The sequence below is a fragment of the Oncorhynchus masou genome, chromosome 21, assembly GCF_036934945.1.
Source record: "Oncorhynchus masou masou isolate Uvic2021 chromosome 21, UVic_Omas_1.1, whole genome shotgun sequence".
Taxonomy (NCBI): domain Eukaryota; kingdom Metazoa; phylum Chordata; class Actinopteri; order Salmoniformes; family Salmonidae; genus Oncorhynchus; species Oncorhynchus masou.
Window position 1 is genome coordinate 27,619,227 of NC_088232.1, and position 14,048 is coordinate 27,633,274.

Below are 14,048 nucleotides of genomic sequence, written 5' to 3' on the forward strand. Positions count from 1 at the left end.
TCTAACGCAATAAGCAGAGGGGTTCTCCATGTTAATCTACCAGGCATCCCCTAGTGCTGACTGTGCGTGTAGCAAAAGTTGAAGGGCTACATTTCAGGTCTTATTCCATAATCATGTGCAGCGCTTGCATATTTCATAGCTGGAAATGTACGGGGCTCCTAGTTCTCTCCTTGCTGTGATACTGTACCTGTTCTTGCCTTCCACAATGCCTTCCACAATCTGTCCCCACTAATGTCTCCTTCTATGGCTTACATATCTAGGTATCTTACACTGTAAGAGTGTGCCGGCTATTATCCTCAATTGAAAATGATGAATGCAGCAATAAAATATCACCATCAATGTCATATGTTCCTAATAGGTTATCTTTGTAATATAGGGTAGGTAGATTGATAGGTATAACTGATAATACAATGCTCATGTTGATGATAACATTAATAACATGTTAATGACATGTTAATAAACTGTTATAAAACCATGAAAAATGCTGAATATTAGATGAATTGTAACGTGCATTGTTGACTATATTTAACAAGTTGTCAAAGTTGTGATAGCTTATAGCAGTTAAATAGTGGTATTTAACTACTTTTTCACTGTAATTCTTACCAGTACCTTCCCAAACAGTGTTGAGTTTGAGAGCACAATTTCACAGCATTAAAATTCTAAACTTTGTTTCTGGACAGTTAGTTTTGCCCCAGGACAATGCCAATGCAGAGCTAATTGATGAGCAAATATCTTTATTCACCATCATTATATAATGAATCTCTAATATGTCCTGAAAGTTTTAAAACATCTCCTGCGGCGTTAGAAATGGGGGAGTTTAAATTCTCTCCACGTCTTCTCTCTCTCCCTCTCAGACAGAGCTTTTGAGAGTCTTGAAACTCACCGCCCTATCTACTATAAGTGTTTTCATCAGCAGATTTAAAGAATTCATTAAGGTCATTGGGTCACATTGACTGTCATATCCTGCTCTTGTAATTTTATGGAACCCCATTAGGAGTGTTTATCTATTTTCAACCACTTTCTCCTTGGTTAATGAGACTCTTACTGCTCTCAATGGAATAATCAAAAATGTGTACTCAGTTTCTCGTCTAGTATGTTAATATCTCCTGCATAAGTTACATGTCAGTACAGTACGTCAAAATGTCAAACGAGTTTAACATTGGCTGTCATAGGTGGACCAACAATAGGCTAGTGTTTCCCCAAATAAAGGTACAACTGTTTGTACTGTAAACCAGTGCTCCTATAGGTCTATCAGAGTAACTAAAGCAGATCAAGTGTCAGGTGGTGCATGCACGTACTTTCTTCTTCAAAATCCACTGCTTCTCTTTACATACACATTAAAGACTCAACACGGGCACAGTAAGTTATGACCAAAAAGAAGGTTAACATCACAATATGGATGCATCACAAACATGACACAATCCTCTCTCTCTCTCTCGCTCCCTCTCTCTCTCTCTTTCAATCTATATATTTCCCCCCTCCCTCCTTCACTCTCTCTCCCTCTCGCCCTTTCTCTCTCTATCTCTCTCTCTCCCTCCTCCCCTCAATCTAATCTTATTTCTCTGCCTCTTCTCTCTCTCCCACCTCCACCTCTCTCTCCACTTTCCCACCTCCACAGATAAGATGTTGAAGCATAACTATGCATTAAGGGTATTGGTGCTCAAGTCAATACATTGCATTCAAGGCAAAACAGTTGGTGATAGAGCTGCAATGGGTAAATTGGTGAAAGACTCAGACAGACAAACAGACAGATATATCCACTCACAGACAGAGAAGCAGACAGCCAGGCAGGCAGACAACCTTTAAACTCAACCCCTAAACTTAACCCTAGCTTCATGTCCACATCCCTGCTCAACCCTAGCCCTCCACATCTTGGCTAGACATAACCCTAACCTTAATACAATTAACAATTGCCCCCACTACATAATTGGCCCCTGCCACCAATACATGGCAGAAACCCTCACTTGAAGACTGACCTAGAGTTAATGTGCTTTTGAGTGACATCGGCAGAACGGTTCAACCAAGAGGTGGAGATGAAGTGAGGGTTAAAGTTAGGGGAAGTAGATGAAGGACCTCCTTGCCAAAATCGCAAAGTATCCCTTCAATGTGCTTTGAGTGACATCGACCGGATGGTTGAGGCTAGAAACAAAATTCATGCATGGGATTGATGCTCCTGATGAACACAAGCCTACTGTACATCTGACCATGTGAAATTCACTCTTCACAGTTAAAACTTGGTCCCACAGAGAACAAGGTCTTTCTTTCATTACTTACAGCCCTCACATAACCATGACGCTCCCATTGACTGTGTTCGATCTGGCTAACCCTCCTTGCACACAACCAATCATGACCTTATAGGGATGTCCTGTGTTGAGGTTCAGCTTCCTGTGGCAAAAGAAAATCTTAATTCATCCTCAACACAGTCCTTCGTTCTCTCCCTGCGGTAACACCAAAACACTGTCTCCCATCATCTGTAGAATGGTCAATTCTTAACGTAAAGACTTGAAACTCAGAGCATCGTTAAATGGCACCCCAGGAGGCCGTACATTACTTTTCGAAGGGTTAAAAATATTTTATATTCCCACATTTGACCTATTTGTTAGCGGGGAACCCAGTATATAACATTTGAAGTAAATCAACCCAAAAGCATTTTTTTTACCTCCATTTGACACAATGGTCTTGCAGTTCTATGAACTAAGAGACTTGTTATGAGTTCTTGAATGAATTCTGAAGAGGATATTGGTCTTTTTGTTATTGACTTGAGGGTGGAAGGGGTGCAAGAATGACAAGGGAGAGATAAGAGATTGAGGGGTGAAGGAGGCAGAGAGCGACATAAAAACATCATCCCCGTGACAATAATCTTTTCCCATTGACTGCAATGTAGAGAAAAACATCAACCCCATGACACTCATCCTTTCCCATTGACTGCAATGTATATAGAAAACGTTTCCTATGATATCATGTTGGGAGTAAACGTTACCTGTAGGGACAAGACAGGTCTAGGAGCCAGAGGGAAGCTGCAGTCAATAGAATGCAACTGGTGTGTTAGATTTAAGCTTTCCAGATTGTTTTAATGATAGACAAACTAAAATACCTTCAAAAATGTGTGTTTACTGAATATTAAGATGCTATGTTTGCCAGCCTTCAAAAGAGGTTGTAAATAATTAAGCATCATATGAATGTAAACGTTATCAAACATGATAAGAATTGCTAGTGATTTTGAAATCACTTAAATCACATGAACATTTGATTCATTTTAGCAGGCGCTCTTAACCAGTGACTCACAGTTAATACATCCATCTAGGTGAGATGTATCTAGGAGTATCTAGGTGAGACAACCACATATTAAATTTTTCCAAAATAAAAACCTCTAACTATAAGGAAAGTATCTTCTCAAAATATTCTTCGTGGAGGACATTAGAATAAGTAAAAAGGTTCATTAAAGGAAGCATGAAAACATTAGGGGATTTCCCAACATCACACCAAATAAGACATTATAGATTTCAAATTTCCCCACATTATCTTTATTGACTAAGATATTGGTTTACTGTCCTGTATGACTGTGAGTATCCTAACCAAGGATATAGGTTTTGACATGTTTTGAAAGACCATGACCACTAAAATGCTATGAACTCATATGAAAGTTCAAATGACTGAAAACTCAAAGTTGAACCCCCTTATGAACCACATATGTAGATGCATGTAGAGGTCAGTGATGGCTTGGAACCTTTTTTTTTTGTCTCTGTACAAAAAGGGGGATTGGGTCAGGGAGGGCGGGTTATGACATGAATAATACATGAGAGAATAAAAGTGAGGGTCTGGCTTCTTTCATCCACAGTACTGCAGCCCTTTTCATTTTTTGCTTACTTTGATTTAATACTGTCTTGTAAGCACACCTAAATGTTAATAATTCCAGTGCTTACAGCTGCATTTCTATAGCGTCCACCCTCCTTTTCTTGCAGATGCGGAGGCCTTGGACTATCAGTGTCTTCCCTTTCAAACGCCAATGTAGCAACTCTCTGATTCAGCAGCTTTGATAATCATCTGACCTCATCGGGTTTGGTCAGCTGGAATATTCCAAAATCCCAACTTTCACACCTACCTCTAACATGTGAAAGATATCATCCTCACATATCCAGTCAGGTAGGCCTACACTATGTGTAAAGTATACAAGTACCACTAAACATCTTTTAAGTCCCTTTTCAATCATCTGAAAATTCACACTGGAATAAAAAGCAGACCCCTGATATATTTTTTATTTTTAAGTTAAAGTGACCAACAATCGTTGGCCATTTCTTTTTTTAAGTCAAAAGCTTTGCATGTTATTTTCTCAGTACATCAAGAATTATCTTAACATCGAATGTATGTTCTTATCACACTGTGTCCATTCGATGAGCCAGCTACATCCTGGATTGAAGCCATCTTCTCCCGCTAATCAATACAGGGGCTCCTGCATGGAGCAGCGGTCCAAGGCACTGCATCTCAGTGTTAGAGGCGTCACTACAGACACTCTGGTTTGAATCCAGGCTGTGTCACAACTGGACGTGATTGGGAGTCCCATAGCGTGGCACACAATTGGCCCATCGTCGTCTGGGTTTAGCCTGACTTGCCTCGTCGGTTAAAAAAAGTACAGGCTAACAGAAAGAATTGACAGTAATAGTAGCATGGCTTGACATGAGATGGCACCCTCCATTCCTTATGCCCTCCGATGAAGACCACCCTGCTCACAACAACATTAGAACAACACAAAAAAACATCACGTTGAAAATGTGCCACAGTCTGCTAACAATGGATATTTTGAGACAATGTATAAGTGGTTAAACATAATCATCCAGGTTACATTGCCCATTATATTTATTTTGAATTATATGGAATTATCCATTCACCAGAACCTCCAGTTGAACACTACATGCTTTCACTCAGATGTACTTGTACTTGCCTATTCAACAAATTAAATTGTCAAGAGAAATCTCTGTTGGCTTACTTTCGTCTCTCAAGCCTCAAACCTTCATTAAACTGAAGCCAAACCCATTTCAATGGCCTCTCCTTTAGATACGTAGAAATTATGTAATGATTGTTATGTCCTGATATATTTCTCTCTCAAAACTTCTTTAGAACTTATTTTGTTCTTCAGAATTTTTAAACAATCTTTACAGCTGGAGAGCCTATATGTTTTCTAATCTTTTACACACATATTGTACCCTGAAACTCCTTGGCACATCTGTGTTTTATGTAACCCAGCTAAGTGCAGCCTGTAGCTGAAGGTTGTACCACTTCATCACACCTCTGCTTTGTGTTTCAGCTCTCTTGGCCAGCTGAGAGGATGGTTTAACATACAAAGATGTGAATGGGATTATGTAACTCGGTTGACAGGAATATAACCTACAGGAGTCCAGTCCCAGCTAGCACATGTTGTTCCTTGTAAGTTGTGGGTATGTTTATGGTTTCACGTTGTTGGTAGGAATGAAGCCATACATTTCCTGACCGGTAAAACAACGTTTAACGTTCAGGGAATGTTTATTTTTAGGTTGCAGGGAGGTTCTGAGAACATTTTACTCTGGTTCCTTGAAAGTTTTCCTGAGAGGTTTTATTAATGCTCTGAGAACAAAAAATGATAGGTTATTTGGAAGTTTTAGAATATTGTCTTTAAAACTTTCACTGAATGTTTAAAAATTACTTTTAATAACATTGCTATCTTATTTTGAGTTACCTTTTATGTAACTCCAACCACAAATAGGACACATGGAAATTAATTTTCTTAGGTATTAGTCATGCATTGCAAACACATGTATTTTTTTATTGTGAAAGGGCATCAGTGAGATTCATGTTATTCAAGTTTTCGTGTGTTTTTTTGGAACGTTTTCTTAACATTCTAGAACAATTTGAGAACATGGCATTAAATAGAACCATGAGGAATCCTGTAGGACACATTATGCTGAAGTATTGAAATGAACCCCAGTCAATATAGCAATTACATTTTACTACTGTTTGTTTGGAGCGAGAATGTGCTGTTCACGTTCTCTTAAAAGCCCATGGTAAATTGTGATTCTATCATATAAGGAATATCTATCAGATCAGTTGCCAGATTGTTGGACATATATTATTTAAGTGATAATGCCAAAGAATCCGGTGTTTGGATGATATATTGGCACGTGCCAATATATCATCCAAACGCTGGCTTAGAGGGCATTATCACTTTTATACAACGGGTTGCCAACATATTCAAATAATGATTGACATATTTTCTTTAAAAACTTTATTTTTATGAATTTATTCATACTATTTCATCCTTCCACAAGATAAAGTCTCGACACAAATCTAGGGTTGCTACGCAAGCCGGCTGGTTATTCGTTCTATCGTCAGAGACTCGACCCGGTCGTTCAGTCTTTTTATTCTGTAACTATGGACGCGACCCAGTCGTTCATTCTAAATGTTGCATTGCCGTACTGGCTGGCAACATTCTTATCCCTTGCTTCCTAGCTAGCTAACTACGGCTAACTTACAGTCACGTCAAATACCAGCAAAGTAGCTTCATTTACATTTGTTTAAGCTGTTTTCTAGTGACATTTATTTGGATACATCCATAACAATGAGCTAATGGGGCACAATTTCGCCTGGAATAGAAAGTGCGCTCACTCGTCAGGACACGGTTGCTCAGAGGAGCTAGCCCAGAACACAGCTAACACAATCACTTCAAACTGAAGCTGGAAAGACTGCAAACTAGCTGCACTTCGTTTCATTTGACCTTTTTTCAATTGACATTTGTTTGCATATATCCATAAAAACTATGCCAACTGATTCATGATTTCGCCTGGCTGAGAAACGATGCCTGTCTGTCGGTCTCGTCCCAACTAACGACACGTTCATTACTATAGGACAGCTGGAGATGGAATTTGAATAGTGAAACAATGTTGCAAATGTCGGAGAGACAGAAAGCAAGGTTTATATAAATCTCTGCTGTTGAAAACTAAATGTTGTTCTAAAAGAAATGTGAGATAATGTCTACAGTAGATGCTTTTTATAGTGGAGATCAAGTTTACAAATTGGATGGGCTGATGAGACAGTGGATTGTGCAGTCAGATGGAACAGAGTATAAATTAATTTTAACGTCATAGATTTAGCCTGTGGTAAATGGGGGAATAGACACCGGCTGGAATGCAGTTTTAACCAATCATCATTCAGGATTAGACGCACATGTTGTATAAATAGTGATAGATATATAATACTGTAATGAAGCGACACTGCATCACATTTTGGGTTGGAGTATTCTGTATAGGTATGTTTAGTGTTGTTTTGGTATTGTACATCAGGTTGAAAAAAGACACAAGGACAGGTGTCAACGTGGGATTGGGCCTGATGTCATTGACACTTGCGATCGCTATTGAAACACTTCCTGTCGCACCCCAGTGGGTGTCATTGCCATGGAGGTCCCTGGCAGGGTTCTGTGTACCTCAGTGCTACTGTATGGCAGCCTGACTGTTCCAGGCCACCACATTGTTTCAGCTATGATTAATTACTGTCCTGATGAAATGTAATGGCTCTGAAAATGTCACGGGATGACACAGGCTCATCAATGCGGGGTGGCAGGAGGGAAGTGTATATCACACGCAGACATCTGGAAGAAACGATCCGCTAGCTGCCTCTCAAAGGCACAGTCTCAGCTGTATTTTTCTTCTGTTTAGAGTTTATTTCTATGACTCTTCTTTTCTATGACTCTTCTATTAGCTTTATGATTCGTTCTTTAGGCAAATGCCAACCTACGTAGTGATTCATTTCTACAGAATGAGCTGAGCTGAGAATCTATAGAAATCAGTGTACTGTAGATACCTGTCTGGCCAGAGGTCCATAACTGCCGTAGGTAATCATGTGGCTGATTAATCTATCAGCGCCACATTGGTGTCACAAGTTCACAACTTGTCGGTACATTACATTACTATTATGTAAAATATACATACTTCCCTTGGAAGTAAGACAATAGAAAGTCAATCTAGTTAGATTGGAGGCCACCTTAACAACGTGTCTGTTTCTTGTACATCTGTCGTTTTTATTTGACCATTTCCTCTCTTGTACATAGGATTTATCAATGTCAATTCATCAATTTATCAAGTGTTCCATCCATTTGTGGTCATGAGAAAGCAGGGCAAGGTATCGCTTGATGAAAAACACAGACGACTCACCACATTTCCCTGATGAATTGGTCCATTTACTGAAATAAATTGAATTGATGTGAGAGATCCCAGAGGTGCAGAAAATTGTCCAGTTAAAGAACTTCCCTTACACTCAGCTTATTTATATTACACATAACACTTTTAAAGATGTGCTGACGACTTCTGTTTTCCGCACCTCTGTGATTCCCTTGGGTTCAAGTAAAACATTATGATTAAAAAACAATTGTCAATTAAAATATCGGATTTCTTTCATATGACCTTACTCATTTTTCTCAGAGTAATGCTTGCTTGGAAAATCAGAGTTGTGTTGGCCAGAGTTGTGTTGTTCAAGAGAAATTCAAAAGGATCCTCATACACCACCTGTCTATTATTGTATTCCATATGTACAAGGTGAACCCCACACAGGAACACACAGTATCCTTATGCTAAAGCAGATTGGTATTCACTTTATAAGTAAGTAGCGGTGAATTCAATAGTCTTGATGATTGGGCAGCCATATCTTTTAGTTCAGGTAAGCCATATGTTCATTGCAGCAAAGATGAGTCTAATTAGTGATGTCTTGTTCATGTAAATGTAATATCAAGGATGTACAGTACTATTCATATACAGAGGAAGTCCAACGTCTAGGGAATAGGTATACTTAGGCAACATACATGTATTTCAACAATCCTCCCATTAACAGTAGGCCAGGTTGTTTTTTGCAGTAGAAGGCATATGGCCCATATCTCTTCCTGATTATGTATATTGTGAGCAGATGTTATTGGTTGATTAAAGTCCAATTGATCTTAACTGTCCATCAGAGCATTTCCTTGTTTGGCTTCTTAATTAGATGGGTGCTAATGTGTCACTCTCCTCTGGCATTGTGGGTAACGTATAACTGGTTCCAGATCAGGGATGTCACCAGCACAGGGTTTCTCTTTTATGGTGTGGAATTGTATAAACACATTTTCATTTTCAATTAGTATGTTCTTAGTTCATGATGCTATGTCCAGTATTTCATCAACATTGTTGTGATTTTTGTAGAATTAAGACATTTGGAAACGTCCTTATTTGACATGTATATGTGTAATGTAATTACTCTTCTTGTACAGTTTTTCGTCATGTCATTCAAATGGATTAAAATTAGTTTTCCATTCTGTATTTTTATTATATTTCAATGTTCTTCCTTTTGATCATAGTCAGACTCTTGTAACTCGTGTAAATGTGGGTGAATAGATCAAAGACATTAACAAGCAATAGACTAACAAGCACCCATCATGATCATTTAACTACAGATTTATTTCCTGCTTTTCCAGTTTTGGTTACATCAAACGTCTTTGGTGGTATTGATCCCAGCAAGTCACTGAGATGTCTTAATCACCGGTGGCTTGTAAGGACATAATATATGAATCACCATTAAAGCACATTAAGCTGTCTATTTGTCAAACCATTGATTTGCTTTGCAGCCGTCCAATATCTTCTATCAGACCACTTTATAAAGCCACATCATTTCTGTGGGAAAATGTCTTACAAAAACCTGCCTTCAGTTTTGGCAGAATTAAAAGATTCTGCCTTTAAATGGTAATCATGATTATTTCCAGCCTTTACCAACATCAAAGAGAGTGTCGGGGCAGAAGTCAGATAGTTAGCAGTATTCGCAAATTGAAAATAGAGAAAAGATCTGATTTAACATGAAGAATATTCGGGCAGAAGGAACATTTGCTATTTTGGCCTCGGATCGGGTGTGACCCCATGGCCCTCTGTTTTGAAATTCTCTTCTGATCAGTGGAGGTCATACAGTAAGCACAGAAGACTGTGGAAATGTTCCTAACACTCAGAAGACTATGCTGGCTCTCTGTTTGATCTCTTAATGAGGTGATACAGTTACTGTATATTTACATAGGACTGTAGCCTTCACACTACAGGTGTTACTGGTACACAATATAGACCTGATATTGGCAGGTGGAATCAGCATACTCTATATCATTTGATTCCCTTTGTTTGAATAAATTATGGGGAAAATGGGCTTTCATATTTGAGTCAATACGTGAATATCCTGTCTTTATTTGTATAATATTTAAAACATGCAAGTTTCAGAGCATGAGTTCTTTAGTCAGAAATGTTTAAACAATTGGTAACTTGGTATTTGGGCTGCAAGGTGAACATATCAATTTTAGAGTGCATCTATGCTGTTACACTGACTTAATGGCTACTGTCCCCCATGCATGCCCAGAGACATTCAAAACTAGCTATGACACTTCTGTCCTTGGCCATATTATATGGTTGTAGAGGGAGGAAGGAGGGGAGGAGAGGAAGGGGGATGGCAAAGATTGTGAACGTGTCTAATGAGCTCTTTCATGTTCATGACGACGATGAGAAAACAGATGGTGCTGAACAGAACAGAAAAGAACAGAACAGAGGTCTGCTGCCCTGGTGATTTGTGTTGAAGATCAATGATCATCCATCTTGGCTGAAGAGCTGGAGAGCCCCCAATGGCAGTTTTTGGAAGGCAGGATTACTGACTAGAGGACAGGACATCTGTGATTTGACCAATAGGTCAAGTTCTGGAACGCGTTCTGCACCATTATTGGGTCGTCAGACAGCCTGTCCTTCGGGTTTCATCCCCAACGGCCAGTCGGAGCGAGCCAACCATGACCCTAGAAACCACCCTGAGATGCTGGAGCCAACAATTGGTCTTGTTGGAGTATTCCCGGAACACCCTTCCCTGTTCGGCCACAGGACTCTCTCCTTTTGAGTGCTCTTTGGGGTATCAACCTCCACTCTTCCCGGAACAAGAGCAGGAGGTTAGCGTACCCTCAGCCCTGGTGTTCTCAAGACCAACTCCAGGTATTGTCGACAAGCGGACCGTCGTCGGACCCCAGCTCCCCACTACTGCATTGGGCAGAGAATATGGCTTTCCACTCGGGATCTGCTCTTTGGGTGGAGTCCCGTAAACTGTCCTCCCATTTCATTGGTCCTTTTCCCATCTCTAGTCCTTAGTTCCACTGCTGTCCATATTGTGTTACCCCATACTCTCCATATTTACATGTGTCTAGGATTAAACCCGTGTCTCACTGTCCTTTGTCTTCTGTTTCTAGGCCCATACCTCCCCCGGGTCATCGATGGCCAGCCAGCATATATGGTGAGACACCTCCTGAGGGTTCGACCATGGGGCAGAAGTTTCCAGTACCTGGTTGACTGGGAGGGTTATGGCCCGTAGGAGAGGTGCTGGGTCCTGCTAAAGACATCCTGGACCCGGCCCTCATCACCGATTTTCACAGCCGACACCCAGTCAGCCAGGTATGTGCCCAGGTAGGACGCCAGGTGGCGGCCCTAGTATTGTCACACCCTGATCTGTTTTACCTGTCCTTGTGATTGTCTCCATGCCCTTCAGGTGTTGCTTCTTTTCCTCTGTGCCAGTTCGTCTCGTATGTCCAAGTCAACCAGCGTGTTTTTCCCGTGCTCCTGCTTTCTCTATTCTCTTTTTGCTAGTCCTCCCTGTGTTGACCCTTGCCTGTTTCTGGACTCTGTATCCGCCTGCCTGACCATTCTGTCTGCCTTGACCTCGAGCCTTCCTTTCACTCTGTACCTCCTGGACTCTGAAATGGTTTTGACTTTTTGCCTGTCCACGAGCATTCTCTTGCCTACCCCTTTTGGGATCAATAAACATCTAAGACTCCAACCATCTGCCTTGTGTGTCTGCATCTAGGTCTCGCCTTGTGGCTTGCTAAACACATCTGCCACGCTGATCCTCAACACTGGAGCCCCTCAGGGGTGCATGCTCTGTCCACTCCTGTACTCCCTGTGCCTGCTTGACCAGGCACAACACCAACACCATCATTACGTTTGCAGACGACACAACAGTGGTAGGCCTGATCACCAACAATGATGAGACAGCCTATAGGGAGGAGGTCAGAGACCTGGCCGGGTGGTGCCAGAATAACAACCTTTCCCTCAGTGTAATCAAGACAAAGGAGATGATTGTGGACTACAGGAAAAGGAGGACTGAACATGCCTTCTTTCTCATTGATGGGTCTGTAGTGGAGCAGGTTGAGAGCTTCAAGTTCATTGGTGTCCACATCACTAACAAACTAGAAGGGTCCAAACACACCAAGACAGTCGTGAAGAGGGCACAACAAAGCCTATAACCCCTCAGGAAACTAAAAGGATTTGGCATGTGTCCTCAGATCCCCAAAAGGTTCTACAGCTGCATCATCAAGGGCATCCTGACTGGTTGCATCACTGCCTGGTACGGCAACTGCTCGGTCTCTGACCGCATGGAACGAGAGGGTAGTGCGTACGGCCCATCACTTCGGCTAAGCTGCCTGCCATCCAGGACCTCTACACCAGGCGGTGTCAGAGGAAGTCCCTAAAAATCATCAAAGACCCCAGCCACCCCAGTCATAGACTGTTCTCTCTGCTATCGCATGGCAAGCGGTACCAAAGCGCCAAGTCGAGGACCAAAAGGCTTCTCAACAGCTTCTACCTGGACTATTTGCATTGTGTGTCATCGCCCCCCCCCCCTCCCCCCGCCAACCCTTTTACGCTGCTGCTATTCTCTGTTTATCATATATGCATAGTAACTTTAACTATACCTACATGTACATATTGGCTCAATTAGCCCGACTAACTGGTGCCTGTATATAGCCTCCCTATTGTTATAGCCTCGCTACTGTATATTGCCTCCCTACTGTTATTTTCACTGTCTTTTACTTATCTATTGTTCATCTAATACCTATTTTTTACTTAACAATTGCACTGTTGGTTAGGGCCTGTAAGTAAGCATTTCACTGCACATGTTGCTATTTGGAGCACGTGACAAATAAACTTTGATTTGATTTGATACCATATGTAGCACAGTATGTGTTTGATGCCATTGAGGAATGAGCAAATAAATCTAGTATGGGGGTATTATTGTCTTATCAGGCTGTATTCTGTGATCAGATGAGAGAAATAAAGTACATGTACTGTCTGATTAATCATTATAAATGTCCCTTCTGATAGGGATACTCTAAGTAAGTTAATCGAAGACAGGAAGGGATTGAAAGTAAGCAATAAAATTTTGCACACCAACGATTTCAGTTGAAGGGAATGTTTCCTTTACATTTCCATTTTTATTGCTGTCCATTCCAGGCCATTTCATGCACAAATCAACATCAAGCTTAAACCAATTTGTTTCCCTTCCAAACATTTCCATTACCATCACCCCCCACATAATGAAATATTGTCCATGTAAAAAATGTGGATGTACAGTTTGTGCAATATAAATCTAATCATGCCAGGGATCACTAAACATGGACTATGAAGTTATCTAATTTGTATCAACTTTATGGAGCAGAAAGAAGAGTTGGATCAGTGATGTAGAGACAACATTAATCAAAAATGTCAATTTACCTTGAAATACGGTATTAGCATTTCACTACCGTAAAAAAAAATACCAGTCAACAGGAAAAGCTCTACCAAGGTTGGAAAAAAAAGCTTGCAAGAAGTTCACCTGAGAACAGATTTATTTAGGCTATAAATCTGCTTCATCCTTTTTGGGTTTTGATGTGAGCAGTTTGGGGGTTTGGTCCTATTTTCTAGTGTCCACCTGTACTGTTTGTGTGTTGAGGTGTGGGAATGTGTAGCACAGGTTTTTCACAGTATAGTGATGAATGATGGCTGAGACTTTCAAGTCCCTCTGGTACTCACCCTCCATACACTCCTTATTGCTCATACATGTACAATAAGAGTTGAAATACCATAAATGTTATTTGTTAATACATTTGGCACGTTTTACTGGTGATCAAAAACACGAGAGATTGACCTTGAACGTCCAAAACCACAGGCTTTACTTTCCCCATAAACTGTAAACACAGATACACTGAATATTCATCACTGAAGGGTCTGTAATATAAACGA